At 47.3% G+C, this 23488-nt stretch overlaps 1 protein-coding gene across 3 annotated transcripts in view; it reads right to left on the reverse strand.

The window, feature by feature from the left end:
- The window catches only part of PDPR (pyruvate dehydrogenase phosphatase regulatory subunit), a 1147433-nt gene that overhangs the window by 244608 nt on the left and 879337 nt on the right, over nt 1–23488 (reverse strand). The gene's annotated exons all lie outside the window — the stretch shown is intronic.

Here is a 23488-nt window from a genome sequence, read left to right on the forward strand (position 1 = left end):
ACACATATAAGCTGCGCAAAGAATGTTACCTTGTACTAGAGAACACAATATGCCCCCACGCACCGCTATGCCCTGCTCCCAGACAGTAAGTTGTCTGCGGGAAGACAGAGAAATAAGCAAGCATGTTATCATGGTAATACCATCTACGTGGATAGGTCACAAACCCTATGGTCTCCATCACAAGAAGGTGTTGGACAAGCGTATCGTATGACATTCTAAAATGTATATATGTCTGTTGTTTCTGGAACTCGCTCTCTCTTCCTCCACAGTGTTTGTGCGCATGCATCATGGGGTGGAGACCCCTTTGTGCAATTGTAATAAACGTTGTTCTTTGACTAGCGTATTTCCATTTCTTTGTAGTAAGCCTCATTTTTTCGTCTTTCAGATGGTGCCCGAACAGGGACCCTCCCGATGCTGTCCATTCGTTGTTTGGCTAAGATGAGGCTGTTGGATTGAGATCAGTGAGTACAGAGGGCCCCTGCAAAAGAGACGTGTTTCCACGCAGACTGCTACGTCTGATCTCCAGCCGATTGCAGCGCCTAGAGGCCATCACAGCGAGGGTTCCTGAATCAAGGCATGTTTGGAGGGAATCGCCAGCCACTACGATTGTCTGTTGGACTTGATTTGAAATCAGGTGACTCTATTTCAGACCGGAAATATCCTGATGATTTGATTGGTAATAGTATTTACGTGTAAGTATTTTGGCCAGGTAAGACAGTGATTTTAGTATGCCTGGTAAGCTGTCATCCTGTTTAGCAATGTTTTGTTGCTGAGGAAGACAATCTAGTAACTTGGAACATGGTCGACCCGCGCCACCCGAGGGGTCGCCACAGTATGACATGTATATTGGATATGGCCTTGGTGCTATTGTGTTTAATAATATTTGGCATCGACAAAACAGACATGCTCCAGACCTTCAGTGGCCAGAGTTGGGTAGTTTTGAGGTGGCCAGAATAGAATGTTTGGAGACTGTATTGTTACGGAAGAAAGCCAGACCAGCTGCATTTGACACTGTTAGAGATTGGAGGATAGAAGCCAATAAGTGACTTAAAAGAAGAGAGGGAAAAGGCCACCAGGGGGCGCAGGCAACATGGCTGCCTGAGCTGAGGGCTCCATACCCAGCCCCGGGTAACTGCTGGCAGCGAAGAAGAGTGGGGGCCCCATCCTCCTCAAGACCCCCCCATGAGATTGTGGGAACCCTCGGCCCCCAGCTGGGTCCAGCTCCGACGCTCGGCCGTGAAGGCTTCGCCGAGTTCGGCCACCCGAGGGATTTGCTGGCCCCTCCCCCCGCACCCTGGAGTGGAGCTCTGTTGTAGGCCACGGCAGCCGCGCCAGACCCGGAGAAGGAGGGACCCGTTGCGACGTGGAGAGTGAGGAGCCTGAAGCGGAGATTGGATGCGGGACCTGCGGCCGAGCGAGGAGATAACCTGAAGCCCGGACCCGCAGTGCAGCGCGTCGGCCCGGCGCGAGAGGTGAGATCGCCCTCGGCACATCCACAGACCCGGAGGGGCGACGCAGGAACGCGCCCCCCCCGGCTTCAACTTCCTTCCCTGAGGACGGCCGGGGCCCGACGTGGGACAGCGACCCCAGACACCCCCACGAACCCGGGAGGCCGACGCGGGAGCGCGGCCCCCCCCTGAGCCTTGACCCCCCCTCTTGGGGGACGAACAGGGCCCAAAGCGGGTCCGTGGCGGCCCTAGCCCCCACCACACCAGTGAACCCCGGGGGGCCGACACAGGAACGCGCCCCCCCCCAATCTTGACTCTCCCCCTCTGGGGCAAGCAGGGTTTGAGGCGGGACTGCAGCGGCCCCAGCCCCCAATACACCAGCGGATCGGGGGGCCGACGCAGGAGCGCGCCCCCCCCCTCTCTCGCCCCGGCTTTGGCTCTCCCCCCTCCTCCCCTGATGACAAAGAGAGTGCAGATAAAGAAAGTGGGCCCAGAGTGACGGCCAAGGTGGGACCCCGAGAGATGAGACCTACGACAAAGAGAGGCCAATACACAGAGGAGTACAAGGGACCACGGACTATTGGCGAGAGGTCAATCGGACCATTCCCCTCACGACCACCCCACCAGAGCAAGACGCCGCGAGCACACTCTGGGAGGAGAGGGCACCAGAGGCACACTAGAGGACCTTATCGACACCAGACCCCCACTTTCTCGACTGGGCCACGTTCCACACACGAAAGCTTCGGCCTGGCTGCGCCCACCGTTCGGGATCGTCACCGGGGGGGCATTCGTCCACCAAGTGTCTACCCGTCCCGTCTCCGGGGTTGCCAACTATACACTGCATCCTCCCACGATCAAAATTGTGGGTTAGACAGGTCACACCAACTACAGCCCACCGGAGTGCTCTTCCCATGAGCTGGAGGGAGACCCTCGCCAAATACCAATTTGTGGCTTCTGAGGGCGAAATGGCGGCAGGGGGCACCTCTACCCCTCCCCCCGACCTGGGGGCCATACAAAATAATATCCAGATAATCCTAGAGGAGATACGCGGGATGAGAACTGACATGGGAGCCAAACTGGCGGACCTTACCACTAAAGTCGCCACCCTCGAGGACCGGATAGAGGGGGTTGAAAATAACCAGCTCTCCACGGCACTTCTCGAGACCCAAATGGAGGCCAGATTCCAGGACATGCAACGGCGGGAGGAGGAACTTCGGTTCAAAGTGGACGACATGGAAAATAGAGAAAGGAGGAACAACCTATGCATTTTTGGGCTGGTGGAATCCGAGGGCGAGACCACACTAGGCCTGGAGGGCAAAGTACTGGATATCATAAGGATTGCTCTGGGTGAGAGTGCTGGAGGCGAGATCAAATTTGATAGGGTCCACCGGGCGGGCGGAGGGGGCAGGGGCCCGCGCTCGGTGCTGGCTCGACTGCATCACTACAAAGACAAAGCCAAGATCCTAGAGAAGGCAAAGAACCTAGGCAATATTCAATAGGGGGACTCTAGGGTGTCTATATTTCAGGACCTCTCAGCCCTCACCCTACTAATGAGGAAGAAATGTGGCACCCTCACACGATGGATACAGGGGAAGGGGGTCAGATACCGCTGGGGCCACCCCTTTTATCTATCGTTTGAATGGCAGGGAGAGAAGTACCATCTGGTCTCGGAGGAGGACATCCAGAGGGCCACAGATGACCTGCTTGGCGACATGCCCGCTCCCTCGGGCGGCAGAGTGGGTGGCACCCAAGATCTCCCTAGGGGCCCGGACGGTCTGGGAAAGCCCAGCGGCAAGTCTAAGGTCAAGGGTACTCACAAATTCCAGAAAACAAGACACCCATCAACGACCTCCGAGGACCGCCCGAACTCATGACTATACCACTCTTTCGGGGGTTGAGGAACCCTACTGATGCTCCTTCATTCTAAGCTTTTGCAGAGCTGGAAATTGGAGCCTGGCCTCACGAGGCCAGGGCCGGGCGCCACGTTGGCGCGAGGTTTGACTCGCCAGGTTGAAGGGCGGGAAGCAGTTTGATGCAATGTTAACGGTTTGGTTGTGTTTCCCCCTGTGTGGGGCTGAGTTTGAACCTTGGGGTGGGTGTGGGGGCCGGGGGGTTCTTTGGCTCCTGCGCTGAACACCTCCACCGAGGTAATGGTTGGGGTCGATATATATGGGAAAAACAAGAGATGGGGATCCCTAACATAAGAAATACCCAGGGCTGGGGTAAGAGTCCTTGGTGGTTCGTTGACCAACCCCGACACCAGTTGGGGGGCGTGGATGAATGCCTTACAATGAAAGGGAAAAGGGAACGGGGGGAAAGGGTGGGAGGGGAAGATTGGGTGGGGGAAGGTGGGTGGGGAACACAGGGGAAGGGAGGGGGGAATAGCCGAATCGAACTAGGGTTTACAATGCGGAAACAGACTACAGGGCAACACCGTGACACAGGACAAACAGAGGGGGCCTCCCCATATGACAATGGTTGAGGGAAAGATAGGCACACTTAATGTCAAGGGCCTTAACTCCCAGAACAAGAGATCCCTGACGAGTAACATGTTTCGCAAACAACAACTAATGGTACTCTTCCTCCAAGAAACTCACTATAGACAGGGCAAGGAATCACCCATAAGGGGAAGGGACATTGGATCCAATTACTGGGCCTCCCACAGAAGTTCAAAGAAGGAGGGGGTAGGGATCCTCCTGAATAAAACGTTCCACCTCTCCAATAGAGAAACCAAGAGGGGCTTTGGGGGGCGGTTCCTGGCAATCAAGGGCACCCACGAGGGCGAACGCATCACTCTGGCTACCCTTTATGCACCCAACTCTGGCCAGATTAGGTTCCTAACCCAAATTATGGGGGTAATCGATGAATGGGCGGAAGGGGCCATGATTCTCGGGGGCGACTTCAATCTTATAATGGACCCCAAACTAGACTGGTGGACAGCCCGAGGGGTTGAACCCAAGGCGACATCTAAAGACAATATCTCATTCAAGACCCTCCTGAGGGAACACTATTGGGAAGACGTCTGGCGGGCGACACACCCAGAACCGGGAGGCTATACATGTTTCTCCCCTCCACACTATACATACACCAGAATTGACCTGCTCCTGACCTCTAAGGAGGGAGGCGGGGTGGCCACGGACCCGCGAGTCGAGGCAATAACCTGGTCCGATCACGAGCTTCTAGTGGCAAGCTGGTTTCTCCCCGTCTCCCCCCGATCAACCCACTGGAGGTGCAATGATGTGCTTCTCAGAGACCCAGTCTTTAGGGACTTCCTGAGAGGTGAAATGGCGGCATACTTCGAAACAAATGATAATGGGGTAACAGACATGCCGACGGTGTGGGAGGCAGCAAAGGCCAGCTTTCGCGGCCTCCTCATGGCAGAGGGAGCCAGACGTAAACGGGAAAGAGGGCTCATCGAAGCCAGGATACGGGCGGACCTTGGAATCTTGCGGGGTAGGCTCAATCAGGGGGGGACAGACAGGGAATCCATCTTAACGGAAATGAGCGAGAAACGACAGGCCCTACACACGGTTCTCATAGGAGAGGTGGTTAAGAAGCTGAGATACACACGACAGAGGTACTATGAGAGGGGAGACAGGGTGGGAACGCTGTTGGCTCATAGAGCCAGGGGATGTCGACTGGAGAGAAGGGTTGGCCCCATCAGAGGCCGGGAGGGCTCCATGCTTAACAACAAGGCAGAAGTTGTGGGCTCCTTCGCAGATTACTATAAGGAACTGTATACAAAACAGGGGGGAACATCACCAGAGGAGATGCGGGCATATTTGGAGGAATACCTCCTGCCCCGCTTGACGAAGGCGGAACTACAGGAACTAGAGGTAGACATAACTGTTGACGAGGTTGAGGCGGCCATCAAGAGGCTGAGGGTGGGCAAGGCCCCGGGGGGAGATGGCTACACAGCTGATTTTTACAAGCAGTTCTCACCCTCGCTGGTGGAGCCCCTAGCCAAGCTCTTTAACCAAATCCGAAACGAGGAGACGCTCCCACCCTCCTTCCTGCAGGCCCTCATCACGGTTATCCCGAAGCCAGGAAGGGACCTGAGGGAATGTGGTTCCTACAGACCCATCTCCCTCTTAAATCTTGACGCCAAGATATTTACTAGAATCCTGGCATCTCGCCTAGAAAAGTGCCTTCCCCGACTGGTTCACCCCGACCAGGCTGGTTTCATACTTAATAGACAAGCCTCGGACAGCATGCGTAAAACCCTCCATGTGCTGTACTCAAGGGAGATCCGGAACGAGGGAGCTCTGCTCCTATCCCTAGACGCAGAGAAGGCCTTTGATAGGGTGAGCTGGGAATTCATGGGAGAGGTCTTGTCTGCGGTGGGGATGGGCCGGAGGTGGTTGGGCTGGATGGCGGCACTGTACTCCTCCCCAACAGCCAGGGTGGTAGCCAATGGGACGAAGTCAGAGTCTTTCCCCCTGGGGCGAGGTACAAGACAAGGATGCCCACTATCCCCCCTGATATACGCCCTAGTTATGGAACCCTGGGCAATTTCGGTACGCAACAACAAAACCATCACAGGGGTCCGGTTGGGCGACTCCCATTGCAAGATTAGTCTGTTCGCAGATTACGTCCTCCTGTATGTTACTAAGCCATCGCAGACGATCCCTCATGTACTACAGGCCCTGATGCGCTATGGTAACCTCTCTGGGTACAAGGTCAACTTAGGCAAGTCTGTGGCTTTCGTGGGAGGTCGGTTGCCGGAATCGGAGGTACAATATGTTGACAAGACCGAAGGAGGATGGAGGGGTGGGGTTCCCCGATTTCGATGCATACTACAGGGCATCCCAGCTAAGGATTCTTGTTGACCATTTCAATCCTGGGATGGAGAAGCAGTGGGTGGCCCTGGACAATAGACTTCTCGCCCCAGTCACGATCGACGAGCAGCTATGGGTCCCAAGAACACACATTCCCAGGAGGGTACACGAACACCCAGTGTTGGGGGTTCTCTGGTCGATCTGGAAGGAGGGGAGCTATTTCAGGTGGCTCACGACCTGGCCCTCCCCGCTGAGTTGCATTTGGGCGCCACCATTCCTGGCCAAAATAGCAGAACCAGCAGCATACCAGAGTTGGTACGAGGCGGGCCTAGTTAGGGCCTGCCATCTATGGGTGGGGGGATCCTTCATGCCCCTTCCTGACCTTGAGGAGGCTCTGGGTCTGGGTAAGCTGTCGCCATTCCGCTACCTTCAGCTTAAGGGAGTTCTCTCGGAACCCTCATGGGGGGACACTCTTAGGAGGGACCTTAGAGATTTTGAGAAAATGATCATCTCCACCCGGGGCTCCAAAGGGGCAATAGCTCGGTTGTACAGACTCCTCCTGTTTTCAACACCAAGGGACCCCCCCCCCAGCACGAACGCAATGGGAAAGAGACCTTGGCGTGGCAATAGATGATAGGAGATGGACCAAGATGTGTATCCGAGCCCACCGCTCAACTACGTCCCTCCAATACAGACACCAGGCATTAAAGGTCCTACATAGGTGGCACTATCCCACCCAGAGAATATCCAGAATGCTCCCAGGCTATGACCCACACTGCTGGAAATGTCGAAACACCACTGGAGACTACATACATATGTGGTGGTCATGCCCCAGGGTACAGATGTATTGGGGTGAGGTCCTATCCTGGATCAGGGGAGTTGATGGGATAGACAGACCTCTTTGCCCCTGGTTGCTCCTCTTTGGGATTGAGGTTGGGGACGATCAGGAGGACACTCAGGGTCACATGCTCCAGGTCATGCTTGTGGCGGCCAGGTGTTGCCTGGCCCAAAAATGGAAAAACCCGAACATGCCACAGGAAAAGGAATGGGTCACCAAGGTTCGAGCGATTTATGACATGGAGTTCCTCAAGCACGTTCTTGATGAATCTAAAACCAACATCGAAGAACTCTGGCTTCCTTTTTTTGAAAAATATGAGCGCAGTGCATAAGGGGTCCAGTCCTCACGGTGGGCCCGGTTTTGTCCTTTAGACACTGTGAAACTGTAAAGTCGGGGACTACAAAGGCACCCATTAACTGGGACATGTTTTTCCCCCCCACAAGGGGGTCCTAATAGGTTGAGCCCGAGGACAAGTGTGCAAAATGTGCTCATCACCTGTGCTCTAGGACTGTGCATTGTGTTCCGAAGTGTTAAATCCAGATTCTACTTTGACTAATCGGCTAGGGGGGGTGGGGGGGGGGGATAAAAGGGTTATTGGTGGGAATTCTTTCTATAAATGTAAATCTGTTTTGTGGTGCAATGTTTGCAGTAATAACCTACAAAATGTCAATAAAAATATATTTTCAAAAAAAAAAGAAGAGAGAAGCACGCACATAGACATATGACGAATGCCGAGAAAGCCTTAATACTGATCAGCAGAAACAAGTAGAAGCCATTAGGAGCATGGATAGAGCCTTTCAATTAGATGTGTAAAATATATACACATCACAAGATTTGCATGTATCAGATGAATTATTGAATTAATTGTTGAACGAGAGAAGGTCTGATTCAGGAGCTGAGCCAACTGCACAACCTCCTTATGTATCTCCTCCTGTACTTTCATCTCCACCTGCACCCATTCCGATTGTAGCGGCTGCTGTCAGTGTCTCCCACTGCACCGACAGCAGTATTTCCTCCACCGCCTAGCGCACATGATTTGCTTTTGCTTTCGTTGCAGACTAGTACCACTCCACATCTAGTGCATGATGTGATTGACGCTAATTCGAGAATAGTGATACGTAGTACGATAACGGCAGAGAGAAAAAGGGAATTGCGTGAATGGGCTGAGACATATATAGAAGGGGGTGACGAAACGACTGTTTTAAGTGCAATGTCAGACCATGGGGTAGTTGTGAGCAGAAGAAATTGATAGAACAAATGGGGATATATCTTGCTGAAGTATGGAGTGATTTGGCTGATTCAGCTATTCCACAAGAATTGCGGGATTTGAATTTTTTGTCTCGTTCAATGGACACCACAGCGAAAGTATGCGAGCATGTTGCGAAATTGTTCATATATAAGAGGGAACTTGATCGTTTACATAAAGACAGATTTGATAAGGATAAGCGACAAACATCGTATGTGCAGAAATTATTTTTGCCTCTGTTGAAACCCATTAGTGAAGACATGCGTATTTGCACAAGAGACGCGCTTAGGTGGATTTCAGATGTTTCGATTTCACTTATTGAATGAAGTGCATGATACCTTTAGTCAGTATACACCGGAAATGCAGCGGAAGGTGTTACAAGTGATGGTTGAATATTTACAAGATGAATGTGTGAAGAGAAACTTGTGTTGTCCTGGAGATATGATGGTGATTTATAAGCAAGCATTTTCACCCAACACCACGTTGACTTCTTTGTCACTCGATCTTGCTTTATTACTTAGTAAACGTTCAGAACTTCCTACTGTACAATTGCCAATGAGAGAGGTACCTCCAACACTTGTCCCGAAAGTAGAAATTCCAGCTGCAGGGCAGACACCTGCATCCACTATTCCAGCACACTACATTTCACAATTTGTTCACATTCCGTTTGAGACAGAAAGTGAATACTATTAAGCAATCTATTCCCGACATTAGGAAGAATCCTACAGGGTTCTGCAAGGAGATAGAATCAGTTTTAAATTTGTTGGTTTTCACCTTGGGTGATATTGACCTATTGTTTCCTGTGATACTACCTGCAGACTTATGGATGCAGATTAGGACCGTGGACGATCAAGCAGGGATGGGTGATACTTGGGATGCCTTAGCACAAGCTGAGGGTGCTAGAAAAGCAGGCGAGAAACCGCCTCAGGTTATATTGATGTTACCGAATAAAATCGTGACCGAACTAAAGACCATAGTGCCTGAGAAAAGGATTATATGGGAAAAACGGACAGCATGCATGCAAGGGAAGACAGAGGGTACGACAGAATTTTTCAACAAGTTTAAACAAGTATTTCTGGACTTTAGTGGGCAAGATTTGAGTACAGAGCCAGGGAAAAGATCTTTCGTTGACAAATTTGTACGAGGATTGTTGCCCGACATTCAGACTCAGATCATGACATCTGAGAGCGCATGGCAAGCAAAATCGCCATCCCGAAGTACTACATATGGCCTAGTATTATGAGAATAGGGTAAATACTGAGAAGGAGAAGGTGGAAAAGAAGAAATGTGATCTGAAGACTAGAGTCCTTTTGCAGCAGATTGCAAGAGGATCGAGGGGTGGGAGTATGCAACCAAGGGGTCAGTGTGTGCCACAAATGGGCATACAAATGGGTCCTGTACATATGAACCAGTGTCCGCATTGTAGACAGGAGGGTCATTGGAGGGCACAGTGTCCATCTTTCCAACAGCCAAAGAATGGTACATATGGTACGATAGGGAGGCAATCAGTAGATTCAAACACAAGATATGAATGTGAATAGCCAGGGAGGACAGCAACAGAATGCGAACAGTGGAAATGTTTTTGATAATCCTACCCATGCTTACTTCACTGAAGACTTTACATCTGACGATGTACTGTTCTGCTAGGACAGCCGAAGCAGGTTCTGGAACCAACACCTATTCCCGTAGATTAGAAGGGGCCCTATGTTGAGATGAAGGTGGGGAATAGGGAGCATATCTTTTTATTAGATAGCAAGGCACAGAAGTGTTCCATTGACCATCTGCTGGTTCCAGATATTCCACTGTCAGGGCATAGCAATGTTTCCATAGGGTTCTCGGGTACGCCAGTGGTTAGTCCGGTCTCTCGGCTGGTACCGATTGCACGGGGACCGTGTACTGATGCATGTCCGTTTCTGTTAACGACGAATTGCAGCAAAAATGTGTTGGGATTAAATTTGTTGAAGAAACTGAATGCTGTGATTTATTGTTCTCCAGATGGAGTGTATATCTCTCCCCAACAAAATTCCGCTTCACAATTCTTGTCTATGCCTTTGCCGAGTGAGTCGAGTAGGGTACCCACACATTTATGGGCAGTAAATGACAATGATGTAGGGATCCTTGACGTTGAACCAGTTAGAATAATCCTGAAATCAGGTATTACACTGCCACCTATTCCACAGTACAAGATCTCAGTAGAGGGAGAACGTGCTTTAAAGAGGAAAGAGTATTGTTTCTGATTTGATACACCGAGGTGGGATTGAAGAGATTTCTGGGAGTGTGTGTAATAGCTCCATTGTGCCCATATATAAAAAAGGGGAAAATACTTTAACTTACCATTTTGTGATCGATTTGCACACGATTAACAAGGTTGTTGTGCCGCAGTTCCCGATTGTGCCTGATGTTACTACTATTTTGACTATGATTCCGGCTACGGCCACACATTTCAGTGTTATAGATTTGGAAAACACCTTGTTTAGCATTCCCACACACACTGATAGTAGGTGCTTGTTCGCGTTTTCCTTAGCAGAACACTAACATTCACACGTGTCCCTCAGGGTTACACCGAGAGTCCGAGCATATAAAGTAGGGCATTGAAAGAACAGCTTGATACGCTTGAGTTACCGTCCACTTGCCCGCTGCTGCAATACATTGATGATCTGCTTGTTGCCGCAGACTCTGAGGACGCTTGCAAGGAGGGTACTGTGCTGCTGCTTATTCATCTGGCTACGCATGGGCACAAAGTTTCATTAAAGAAGTTTCAGTAGTGTCTACAGGAAGTCACCTATTTAGGCTATCTCCTGTCGAAGGGGGGTGGGTGTCTGTCACCTGAACGTATGCAAAGCATCTCTAACATGTCTGTTCCAAAAACACAGACGGAAGTCAGAGCTTTTATTGGCATGGCTTCATATTGTAAACAGTGGATCATGAGTTTTTCGCTTCTGATTAAATCTATTCTGGCACTGACAAAGAAGGATGTTCCTTTGCCTTTGCCATGGGACATAGATTGTCAAAATGCTTTTGATCTGCTCAAAGCTGCGTTGTGCTCAGCGCCAATATTGGGCACAGCAAATTATGAGAAAAGTTTTGTTTTATATGTGCATGAGAGAGAAGGTTGTGCTTTTGCTGTGTTGACACAGGAACATGGGGAAGAAGCAGACAGTGCAGCTATTTTTCCTCCACTGTAGACCCTGTTGCATGCGCTTTGCTGAAATGTTTAAGAGCTGCGGCTGCTGCATCGGTAAAACAAAGTGAGGGTATGGTTTTAGGTCACTCTTTAACCGTGATGGTACCTCACTCTGTTGATGTTCTACTAAACAGGACACAGATTCAGCACCTCGCTTCTGCTCGACTAACGAGATATGAGTTGATTCTATTTGCACCGCACATGCAAATTAAGAGGTGCTGTACTTTGAATCCGGCTGAACTTTTGCCGTCCCGGCAAGAGGTAGACCGCATTAATACAATGTCCCATGATTGCCTATATGTTACAGAACAAGAGACAAAATGCAGAATTGATTTGAGTGATAAACCTTTGAAGACTATAGATGGGGAACTATTTTGAGATGGTTATTGTTTCAAGCTACCTGATGGTACTTCCACTGCTGCCTGTGCAATTACCACATTAGACACTATTGTTGAAAGCAAAAGAATACTGCATAATTCCGCTCAGGCTGCGGAAATTGTTGTCTTGACCAGAGCTTGTGAGATTTCTGAAGGGCTTAGCGTAAACATCTACACTGACAGTCAGTATGCATTTGGAGTGGTTCACAATTTTTGACAATTATGGGCTGAAAGGGGATTTTTAACATCGTACAGCACCAAAATCCAACATGGTATTCTGATAGTACAATTGTTATCAGCAATAGCGCTTCCTACACAGCAAGCAATAATAAAATATGCTGCGCACGTGACGGACGACATTGGGAAAGGAAATGCTTTTGCCGACAGAATTGCCAAACAAACTGCTACTGATCGACACTCAGGGATGTATGTGTTAGATTCGGCTAGATGGGTTGCTGTAACGCTCACCTGATTCTCGCAGAGGCGCCGGTCTTGACTGGGCGACTACCGTATCTTCAAAGGTGATGTGTAGCACCCGGTTGGCTCTTTGGGCTGGACCTCTGTGCACTGTATGCCTGACGTGTAGAGTAAGATGTCTGCAGATAGAAAATATGGGGTTAATGAACTGGGGTTATTGGGGTGTCCCTATCTCTTTCCTCTTCTCCTCTCCTGTAGACCCCCAAAGGTTAACGCTCTCACCTTAGGTAAGTGAATGCCGAGCTCTCCATCTGCCTCGGGGCAGGGTGCTGTAACCAGTTTCTTCACTGGATAGGTAGCGCAGGCCTCTTGACTTCAGAGGACTGCTGTCCGTCGTTTACTGCACGAACGGTAAGTTTCGAGTCATTCAAATGTCTTTAAAGTCTTTAGTAATGATGTCTCTTGTTTTGCAGGGTTCCGGCGATGGCGGATGACGGGCTGAAGTGAGTTGAAGATGGAGCCCGTGTGATGAATAGAAGCGCCTGGAAGCACGTAAGTAAGCGCTTGTTGCCTGCTTCACTATGCGCTCTAACTGTCTTTTTATTTTGCAGGTACGAGTTCGGAGCGGCTGCAGGGTGCCGGAATACCCACTGGATTAGATGTGGAAAGGAGTAATGGCACGTGAGTATTAAAGTTCCCCAATGTCTTTAAACGCACCTTGTTTTGTCTTTCAGATGCGGGATGCAGCGCCGAAGGCCTCCGGAGCGTGCGAAGAGTTGGTAAACTTTTGTCTTTCAGATGCCGGAATGCAGTGTGAAGACCTCCGGAGCGCACGAAGAGTAGGTAAGCCTTTGCCTTTCAGATGCCGGAATGCTAACCTGTTCTTTCTTGTCTTTATAGGTGTTGCTGAAGACTGGATTCAGGATGGCAAGCCTTTGCCTTTCAGATGCCAGAATGCTAACCTGTTCTTTCTTGTCTTTATAGGTGTTGCTGAAGACTGGATTCAGGATGGTAAGCCTTTTTCCTTAGGCCCAGGACCGGATGCAGAAGACACGATGAGCGTTCTGCTGCAGAGGTTGCAGAATAACGCAAAGCAAGATTCATCCACCGGGTGTGGTTTAAATAGCCTCCTGTAGTGCATAGGTGTCTCCTTCCACAGCCACGCCTAAGTAAGAAAAGAGTTCCTGGTAAGAAAAGAGTTCCTGCCTTCCAGAAGAGTTCCAGTGTTCTGAATCTAGGGAGTGGCTCCAGCCCCACCCAACAGGAAAAGTAGTTCCAAACAGAAGAGGATCAGAGGCTCAACTGGCAGGCAAGTAAGCAGCATGGTCTGCTGAAGGTAAGTCCACCCAAGCATTATGAGCCCGGCGCTTCCAGCGCTGGGACTGGGCATATTTATGAGCCTGGTGCCACTGGCGCCAGGACTGGGTCCAAAAGGTCCCAATTGGGACTGGTTGGCACTCGGAACCTGGGTTATGGATCTGCTTCCAAGGGAGTTGGGAAAACCCTGAACTTTTGGAAGCAGAGATCATGACAGTTGCTGACACCAGTATGATAGAGGAAGGGGTTAACAGTGTGAAGGAAATTCAGGCCGAAGCAACAGCAGAAGAGATTAAACTTTGCAGTGAGGGTCCGGCTGGGTTGGATGTTGAGTGTTGTTGGGTGGACAATGAGAAACAAAAATGGATACTGCCCAATGCTTATGTGACTGCAGTAGTTACTATGGCTCATGGGCCAGCACACATATGTGCAAAGAAAATATGCCAGTATTTAGATCCTGTATGGCACAACGCTAATATTCCGAAAACTGCTCAACTTTTCAGAACTGTATGATTTGTTTACAACACAACATTGGGAAGGGAACGCCGACGCCAAAGGGTAGTTTTCAACCTCCCTCCATGCCATTTGAAGTGATTCATTTTGACTTTATCAAGATGGCGCGTTGCCAGAACTATAAGTACGTGTTGGTTGTAATCTGTGCATTTAGCAAATGGGTTGAGGCTTTTCCACTGAAAGATAACACTGCTATGTCAATGACTAAAGCCATGTTAAAGGAATATTTTCCTAGGTTTGGCCTGCCGAGAGTCATTTGGTCCGACAACGGACCACATTTTATCGCCGCTGTCATTCTGCAAGTATGTGCGGGATTACAGATCGATAAACGTTTTCACTCAGCGAGACATCCTCAGAGTGCCGGTTTGGTGGAACGCCACAACGGTATTTAGACAAATAAGTTAGCAAAGGTGTGTGCCCAAAGTAACCTGAAATGGCCTGACGCTTTACCAATAGCCTTACTTTCGATGCGGACATCAGCACAGTCAAAGACAGGACTTTCCCCATATGAAATTGTAAGGGGAAGGCCTGCTAAAGTATGGAATTCACCAAGAACTAAAAGGTTGGCTGAGATGGAGTATCCATTATTATCAGACTATTTTGACCAATTGACTCAAAACTTGCGTTTGATTCACCTACAGGTTTGAGTAGCTTTGCCAGTGAAATACGAGGGTCCAGGCCATCGAATTTGGCCTGGGGACTTCATACTGTTGAAAAACTTTGAGAGGAAGACTTGCCTTGCACCTTGTTGGAAGGGTCCTTACCAAGTGCTATTGGCCACGCAGCCAGCTGTAGGTGTGGCTGGCAAACACCACTGGATACATGCGGCGCACGTGAAACAAGTGCCGTTGCCTTTACCCCACGACAAGGGGGACGAAAAAAAGGAGATTGATCATCGTGTACCTGTCCTGATTGAGACAGAGTGGTACAAAACCACTTCTGGAGACATGGGGCTTGGGGAGACAGGGGTTTCTTCTTCTTCATCGACTGACATTGTTTCCTCAGAGATTGACCATCCTTTGTTCATTGATCATTCTAAACCTGGAGCTTTGAGGTACAATCTTCGTCCACGAAACTGGATTTAGTTCAGGGATTGACATTACGTTTTATAATTGCATAGGAAAGTTTAGTAGGAATACTGCACCCACAAGAAATCAACGCTGTGTCATTCCCTCGTCCATCCCTTTCAGACAGGATAAGGGGCAGGGAGCAGCAAAGAAGACTTCAAGCAAGATTGGCCAAGTGGTCAGGTGCCACCAACGGATGAACGTATAGAGCCCATCAGTGAGGCTTCTTAACGGATGCTGAAGGAATATGCCCATGTTTGGGGCTGCTCGTTGGAATGAGGACATGGTACAATTCCAGATTGATGGCCCGCTTATCAAGGGCCATGGTCCCCAAGGGCAAAATGGATAATAATGCTAGTGATAACTTGTATTATGGTCACATTGATGCCTGTACTATGGTATCTGGAGAATGTACATCTGCTTGATACTCTATTACCAACTAGTGGTGCATCCACTATGTCTCCGCTACACGTGTATGCACACACTTTTCGTCCACATGATCTCAGCCATAGAGGGGGTTATCATAACAACACCCTCATTATGATTATGAATGCCACACATGCTATTTTGAATAAAACCAATTGTTGGGTTTGCTCTCATCTGCCACAACATGGTGAAAATGGGTTAGGCTGGTATATTCATCCTCTCCCTCTGTCCACTGTATGTTATGCCCCCTTTAGGGCGCTGTTTTTCAAAACGATGGAACGACACTGCAACTGGTAACTTCGATGGTATGAACATCAATTAATTCGATCGATTGGTTTTGTTGCCTCTAGGCTGTTTGCAAACAAAAGCACACTCAATACTGGCTCTGTTAAACATTCCGACAAATATTGCAGACCATACCACTCAATGATCTCTTTCAAAATGACTCCAGTGGGGAATAAGGAGGCTGCTCCTCCATCGTACACAATTAATCATGACCCTGATTCAGTTCCATTTTGTTTACGAAAAGAAGGTTCCCGACCTATGGGCTTGTATGATAAATGCATAAACACTGCTGTTCTGGTGAAAGAGGATAGGTCTTTGTATATAGGGGGCTCCATCTATTTCGTCTGTGGGAGCGAAGTTTATCCTTGGTTACCTAAAGACTAGAAGGGTACATGTTATTTGGGAATACATCACCTCTACCGCGGATATACTGAAAGCCTGTCCTAAGAGGGATGTGGAAGGTTACACTCCCCTGCATATATTGGGGGATGTTGCTAAGCCCATGGTTCCGTTCGGGGACAGATAATAAACTCTCAAGACATTAGGAAACTGGCTAGGGTTCTAGAGAAAACTATCAATGAGACTACCGATATTATGTTCAACATGACATTGGAACAAAAGACTATTAGGTTAGTGGCCCTTCAGAACAGAATGGTTTTAGACGTCATCCTGGCTGAGCGTGGTGTATGCAAAATGGCCGGGTCCGCATGTTGCGTTTACACACCTGACTCCTCCACCCCCCATTTTCCAAGCAATCAAGAGAGTACACATTTTGGGTTCAGATGTACATATTCCTCGAGTGTATTGGGAGCTCAGTACATGGTTTTTGAGCTTATTGCGAACTTGGGGTTGGAAGATATTTTCTGTTCTAGCTGTTGTCCTTAGTATTGTATTATTCTGTTGTTGCTGCATTCAATGCTTACCTGCCCTGGCTTCTATGTTAGGTGATTGTTGTGCACGCACAGTGGCCAGATTGAAACCTAATCCGCACCTGCCTGTACATGTCACTAATGCACTGATCATGCAGGATGTTGCTATAAAAGAGTTTATGGCTATCAGTGTCTATGATATTGATGATTCGGGGTGTTCTGATGACGACACTGCATCATGGTCGTCTGACGATGCAATGTTCGGATGATGCTCTCGGCTTAGGCCAAAAGGAGGGTTTGTGAAAATATATTCAGTTTGGTGCCTCATAATGTATGCATGTTGGCCTAAGCACATTCGCATCACACCACAGTTGCCGTAATAACAATGGCCACGTTGCCATTTTGTTTTGTCCGCCATCTTGGCTGCATTATTCAGTTGCTTGCTCTTTCTGCCTTTTCTCTCAAAGCGTGGTAGGTGACCGCTGTACGAACTTTCTAACATTTACAGACAGGAATGTACATTCTGCTGAGCGTGTTGTTTGTCTTACACTGTAGAACCTTGTAGTCCTTGCAGAAGCATGGCTAATCTGCAAGTTAGGGGCCTTACTGTCTTGGCCATGTTTTCCCCGCTGAACTAATAATTATAATAATGTGCATCTGAAACGTGCTCCTTCAGAGAAACCATATTTCCAAGCTGTAGAGCAGACTGACTTTAGGCTCTAGGAGCAACACAGATAAGCTGCGCAAAGAATGTTACCTTGTACTAGAGAACACAATATGCCCCCACGCACCGCTATGCCTTGCTCCCAGACAGTAAATTGTCTGTGGGAAGACGGGGAAATTTGCAAACATGTCATCATGGTAATACCATCTACGTGGATAGGTCACGAACCCTATGGTCCCTATCACAAGAAGGGGTTGGACAAGCGTATTGTACGATATTCTAAAATGCATATATGTCTGATGTTTCTGGAACTCCCTCTCTCTCCTTCCACAGTGTTTGTGCGCATGCATCGTGGGGTGCTGAGACTTCTTTGTGCAATTGTAATAAATGTTGTTCTTTGACCTCTTGACTAGCGTATTTTCATTTCTTTGTAGTGTGCCTCATTTTGGTGTTTTAAGCAGGCAATACCATCTGGCCCTGCAGCTTTTGAATAGTTCAAATCTATGAATGGCCCATTGAACATCGACCAATGTCCACGTGCATTTTTGGCAAGATATTGTGCGGGACTGAAGGGTGCCCCTGAGGCAATTGAACCTTCATCTTCATGCAGTCGCTCCAAACTTCTCCCGACACCGATGTGACAAATTTAGACGTAACCTTTGCACTAGGATTTCTCATAATGGCCCGACGTTTTTAGTATTATGCTTGCATAGATGATGCATCATATTTTGATTGTCATCCATACAGAGTCTGAATTTAATTATTTTGAGCTGGTTTTTATATTTTTGAAGAATCTGTTTTTTTGTTCTTATACAAGATGAATAAGTACTTGCTGTCAATTGGTGTTTTCTGAGATCTTGATTTTTAGAACGTTTCAAGCAAGCCATTTCTTTACTGAATTTGTGAGTATGTTGTATTGTACGCTGTTGGTTGGCTAAATTATTTACATGAAAATTGATCCAATTCGTGTTGCATGCCTCTTTATAATGCAAAGGGAGTCCAACACGAATAGCATCAGGTTCGGATAGAAGTTAGAGACTAACTAGAGACGACAGTTTTCTACAAAGTTTGTTGTTCCTGTGAATGCACACAGAATAGCGTTCCAGGCAATTGTTGATATTACTTGAGGGGGATAGTTATATTCAGTTTTAAAATCATATGATCGCCTAGGCCAAGGTCAGTATTAGTGACAGGTTCAAAGATACCTATCAAGTTTCTAGAGACGCCAATGTAGTCAATGAAGGACCCATTTGACCCTCTTTGCCACATAAATGGCAGTTGATTCGATGCAGTTGGAACAATTGTAATGTCCCAATCGTCTAAAAGGGTGACGCATCGAAGACCTCTAGTTAATACATTTGTGCCATATGAATCTTTTATGGTTGGAATTCGATTGGGCACCCCGTTCATTATTGTGGAGTTGAAATCACCTCCTATGATAATTTCGTATTCATGGTTGCGAATCTAAGTGTCTTCAATTACTGCATTTAAATTGGCTAAGATTACTGGTTGAGGTGTCCTGTTGGGGTTCCAGTATATGCAGATTATTAGAAGGCATATCTGGATGTTTTCGTTTATAGTTAATTCAATAACCAACAGATCTTCTGAAGCCAAAATAAACTGTGTACATAGCCTCAATCTATTGCAGACCAAGATGGCAAGGCCCCCGAAAGGGCAGGCTAATTGGCCAATATTTGCTGGTTGAATAAAGGAGGTATAACCATCTAGGTGGATATGTTGCAATTTCATGGTTTCTTGCAATATGATGATAGAGAGTGTTTTGTTATCAGTAAGAGAGTTGAACCATGTGATTAGATTATTAAACCCGCAAAGATTTTATAGAGAGTATTTCTTTGCTACGTTTGTAAAGAAGGATGTTGATCACTCATAAGTGTTTTCATGTATGGCTCTTACCAGGCCAGGCCCTTAATTGCATTGGCAAATGAAGACGGTTGTAATAGAATTTCATCTTTCGAAGATTTTGGGAATTCTGGGTTGGAGGCTAGATTTTCAGTCTCCTTGATAGGGGGTAGCTGTGCTTCAATAAACGTACGTGATTCTTCCTTAGTTTTAAATACATGTGCTTCGAGCCCCAGTAGGGCTAGATCAGAGCGCTGTTCCCAGATCATTTTGGTAATAATATAAGATTGTACTTTGCAAATCATTCTATTATTGTGTAGTGACAATCTAACCCATTCTAAGTCATCTGAATGTCGGTTTCTCAAAAGTGGAATTTGATTGAATACTTTTAGCATGTAGGTACGGTTGAGTCTACATCGTCCATCAAGGTTAACATCACTAGCCCAACCAATGATGTTGTTCATGTCAGACAGTAATTCAGCCATGTTAATTTCAGTATGAGGACTCTTAAGGGATCCACTGTTGCCATCATTATTTGCAGAGGTGTTAGTAGAGGCACCGTTTAAGGACCTACCACTGACTCCATTGTTAGCAGGATTTTGGTTGACATCGGAACTATCACAATACGTGTCCTTGATTAGTTTATCCTCTTTGACAGCTGGCACTAGTCCAGTGTTTAAGTTTGCATCTTTATTACATTCTTGAGCTGAACTCATGCTGGATTGGGGTGTTGCAATAGCATCACTACCACTACCCTTTTTGATATTTATAATAGGGTAGAAGTTAGATAACTGAGTTTGTTTAAGGGAGGAGGCAGAAGTTAGTAAGTGGTACGGAACTTGGAGTCGACCAATCAAAATATGAGGTTTGAAAGGTTCTTCATCCGTCCTAACTTTGAATTTGCCCATAGGAGCTTTGTTGTTTGTAGTCGCAGTGGATTGGATCTCAAGCTAATGATTGACTTCTTTTAATTGTAATAAAGCTCTACTTTCTTCATTCAATTGATTGAGATCAAGAATCACATCCTCGTTTGAAATGTTGCATAGATTTTTTTCATTAGAGTTGTGACTCTTGATCTTACCAGCTTGTTGGTTTTTATTTTTCCTGACGAGTCTTCTTTTTTACGCTCTGAGTTCCGGTCTTTTGGCTCTGTGAGATAAATAATGCTTTGAGCCATGAGACGCTTCATGATCTGAGAGAGTTTCCTGGTTTTCAAGCGCTGTGTTATTGGGGTTGGCATTGTGCTCAATTAAGTCAGTAAGTGCAGTCGATCTGTCAGGAGCATCCTCTCGAGGTGCATTACAAGTACCCCCAATTAGTGAATTTTCTTGCAAGTGTTTATTGTCAACCTGAGAGGGTGCATGCGCTGCCATTAGCTGTCGCTCAATTGCTGAAATCCTTTCATGTTGTATTTTAGCTATCTGAACATAGTCAACTAACGAATCCCCAATTGGCTGTTTGTTGTTACCTGCTGAACCTCCTATTACATTAGCATAAGACCTGCCCTTGTGCCCCAGGGCATGATGGGGTATGTTTGAGTAGAGCTGTGGAATACAATAGCGGCGATAGTTTGCATTGCGGTCGTGTTTTGATGAACCTGTTGTGCCACTTTTAAGATGCAGCCTGGATCAGACAGAAAGATTCTTGAGCGAGCACGTATCCCTCAAGCTTGTTCAATTTTGCTTGTATGTCAGAGAGTGAGAGTTTAATTTCTCTGATCTCATAATGGGTGGTGTCATAGCCTTTATCCAGTAAATGGAGTATCCGTGTTAGTACTGGAAATTAATAATTATCAGGTGCATTGAGCACATGGGCCATGTCACTACGTGTAGAAAATGACTGATGTTCCTGACTAACCCCAATGAGGTTCACATGTTCACCATTATCCCCATAATCAAATGGATTGCCAGACAATGCAGGCAAGAGAGTTCCAAGCAAGACATGCTTGGCCTGGGCTGAAGGCGAGCTAGCAGATGTACCAAATGGCGGCGGACCAACCGTATTATCGGTTAAGTGGCAATGTTGTGACGTTGGAGAATATACGGTGTGATTCTTGTGTAATGTACCTCCTCAATATTTGAGGGATAATTGGCTACCGGTGTAGAGGGCCCCTATGAAAGTCTAACTCGCTTCCCAAGCTCTGCCATAACGGCAGGCGCGAGCATGAAGACGTCCGAGATTGAAGTGTTAAAGCATTCATCCGGGTTGGGTAAGAACAAGTTGTTGTTGGCAAGTTAGATGGTGTTTCTAGCAGCATTGGGGGCACATCATTCACTTGAAGCAGTGTAAATGTATTAGATCTGCACTGAAAAACTGGGGAGGCATGCACTTGAGCAGTCACATGTGCATTTGAAGCATTGTCTGATAAGAGAGGACATACAGGGGAACTAAAAGCTTGTATTTCAAGGACTTCATCAGATTGCGTGTACCCTGTGTCATGCTCGGCGTGTTTAGCTGTGTTAACAAGTACATTTTCCTTCATATCAGCAGAGTCCAACATATTGGAGCTTTAGGAGAAGGCTCCTTTGTTCGTTTACCACTCCTCAAACCACTTACCATGATCGATTTTATGTATGTTTGGTGTTCGGAAGTAAATTGCTATCAGCTGCTACACGTGATAGTTTTCAAGAACCGTGACTAGGCCATCTAAATCGGTGTAAATGAGGCTCTTAGAACTTACCATGAGTATTGCTTTTACAGCTAGTTCAAATTTAGCACGTAACGAAAAAAATACACATCGGAAAATGAGCCTTGGCTTATTGTGTATCGAGTGAAAGCACCTCAACAGATACGCTATCAACAGCCGGTAGGTGCCTACCTTCCACGGGTTAACCGCTGAGATTGCATATGTATTGCTAAAACATCGGGTAAACACCCATGGGCCAACACTGTATGAGACACAACGTCCTATATATATAGGTCAAGACATTAGACATCAGATATGTGTTTTTTGTTGTTTTTGTTTTTTTACATATATATAGGTTGCGGCATCTCGCATCGGAGCATGTCTTGAGCTGCTATTAAACAAAAGCGACCCACGACCCTCCGCACACGCCAAACAGGCAAAACAGGCACATATGCGTGCACTCGTCCCTGAAACAGACTTCTGGGAAGTGGTGGGTGGGGTTTGTGGCAACTATTGAATTAAAGAAAAATAACATGCATTAATACTGTAGAAAGTGCTATTTTACATGCTTAAAGTACAAATTACGGTCCAATGTAAAGATGACTGTTTTATCAGCGATTTCACGTTGCAGCAAATGAGATGAAAAATGAAATCCAACAGCACCAGCGTCCCCAGGCGAAACAGGCACTTAAGAAGGCACTTCTGATGCGTGCGGACGCTGATGCGTGCGCTCGTGCCTGAAATAGAATTCTGGGAAGTGGTGGGCAGGGCTTGTGGCAACTTGCAGCAAATGAGATGAAAAATGAAATCCAACAGCACCATCGTCCCAGGCGAAACAGGCACTTAAGAAGGCACTTCTGATGCGTGCGGACGCTGATGCGTGCGCTCGTGCCTGAAATAGAATTCTGGGAAGTGGTGGGCAGGGCTTGTGGCAACTTGCAGCAAATGAGATGAAAAATGGAGTCCAACAGCACCATCGTCCCAGGCGAAACAGGCACTTATGAAGGCACTTCTGATGCACGCCTGAAGAGTGGTGAGCTGTGAATATACCAGGGGCTCAGTGACAGAGGATCCCAGCCTTGGACCATCCAAAATACAGAGCAGCAATGGAAGGACAAAGAACATTTACATAGGCAACGTATCAAAATAGGTATAATGAAAGACCCTGCACTTTTGCTACATTTTCAATGTGACGTGAGTGAAACACACTTTAGTAACTTTCATATTGAAGCATGTTTTGCAGAACTCGGAGGGTTTGAAAAGTGGAGGGGCAGCGAGTGCTTGGATGACAAATATACCCCCTGCCATTCAGTACTATCAATCGTAAGCAAGAGGGGGATAAGGGAGGGTGTGTGTGTGTATGTGTGTGGAACAATTAGTTACAATGAATGTGTATTTTACAGTGTACAATACAACAAATCTGTTACCAGTCACTAATTCTGAACACAAACCATGCATCCGTTTTGTAAAAGCTGGCTTTGGGACAAATTATTAAGACTGGTTTGTCTGCTGGGATCGTTGCATCACAACTCCACGGTAAGGATTCGCCTTAACAAGGAGGGGTCTGTCACTA

Source organism: Ambystoma mexicanum, chromosome 1p (assembly GCF_040938575.1).
Source record: "Ambystoma mexicanum isolate Mex_15411 chromosome 1p, UKY_AmexF1_1, whole genome shotgun sequence".
In the NCBI taxonomy this organism is placed as follows: Eukaryota; Metazoa; Chordata; class Amphibia; order Caudata; family Ambystomatidae; genus Ambystoma; species Ambystoma mexicanum.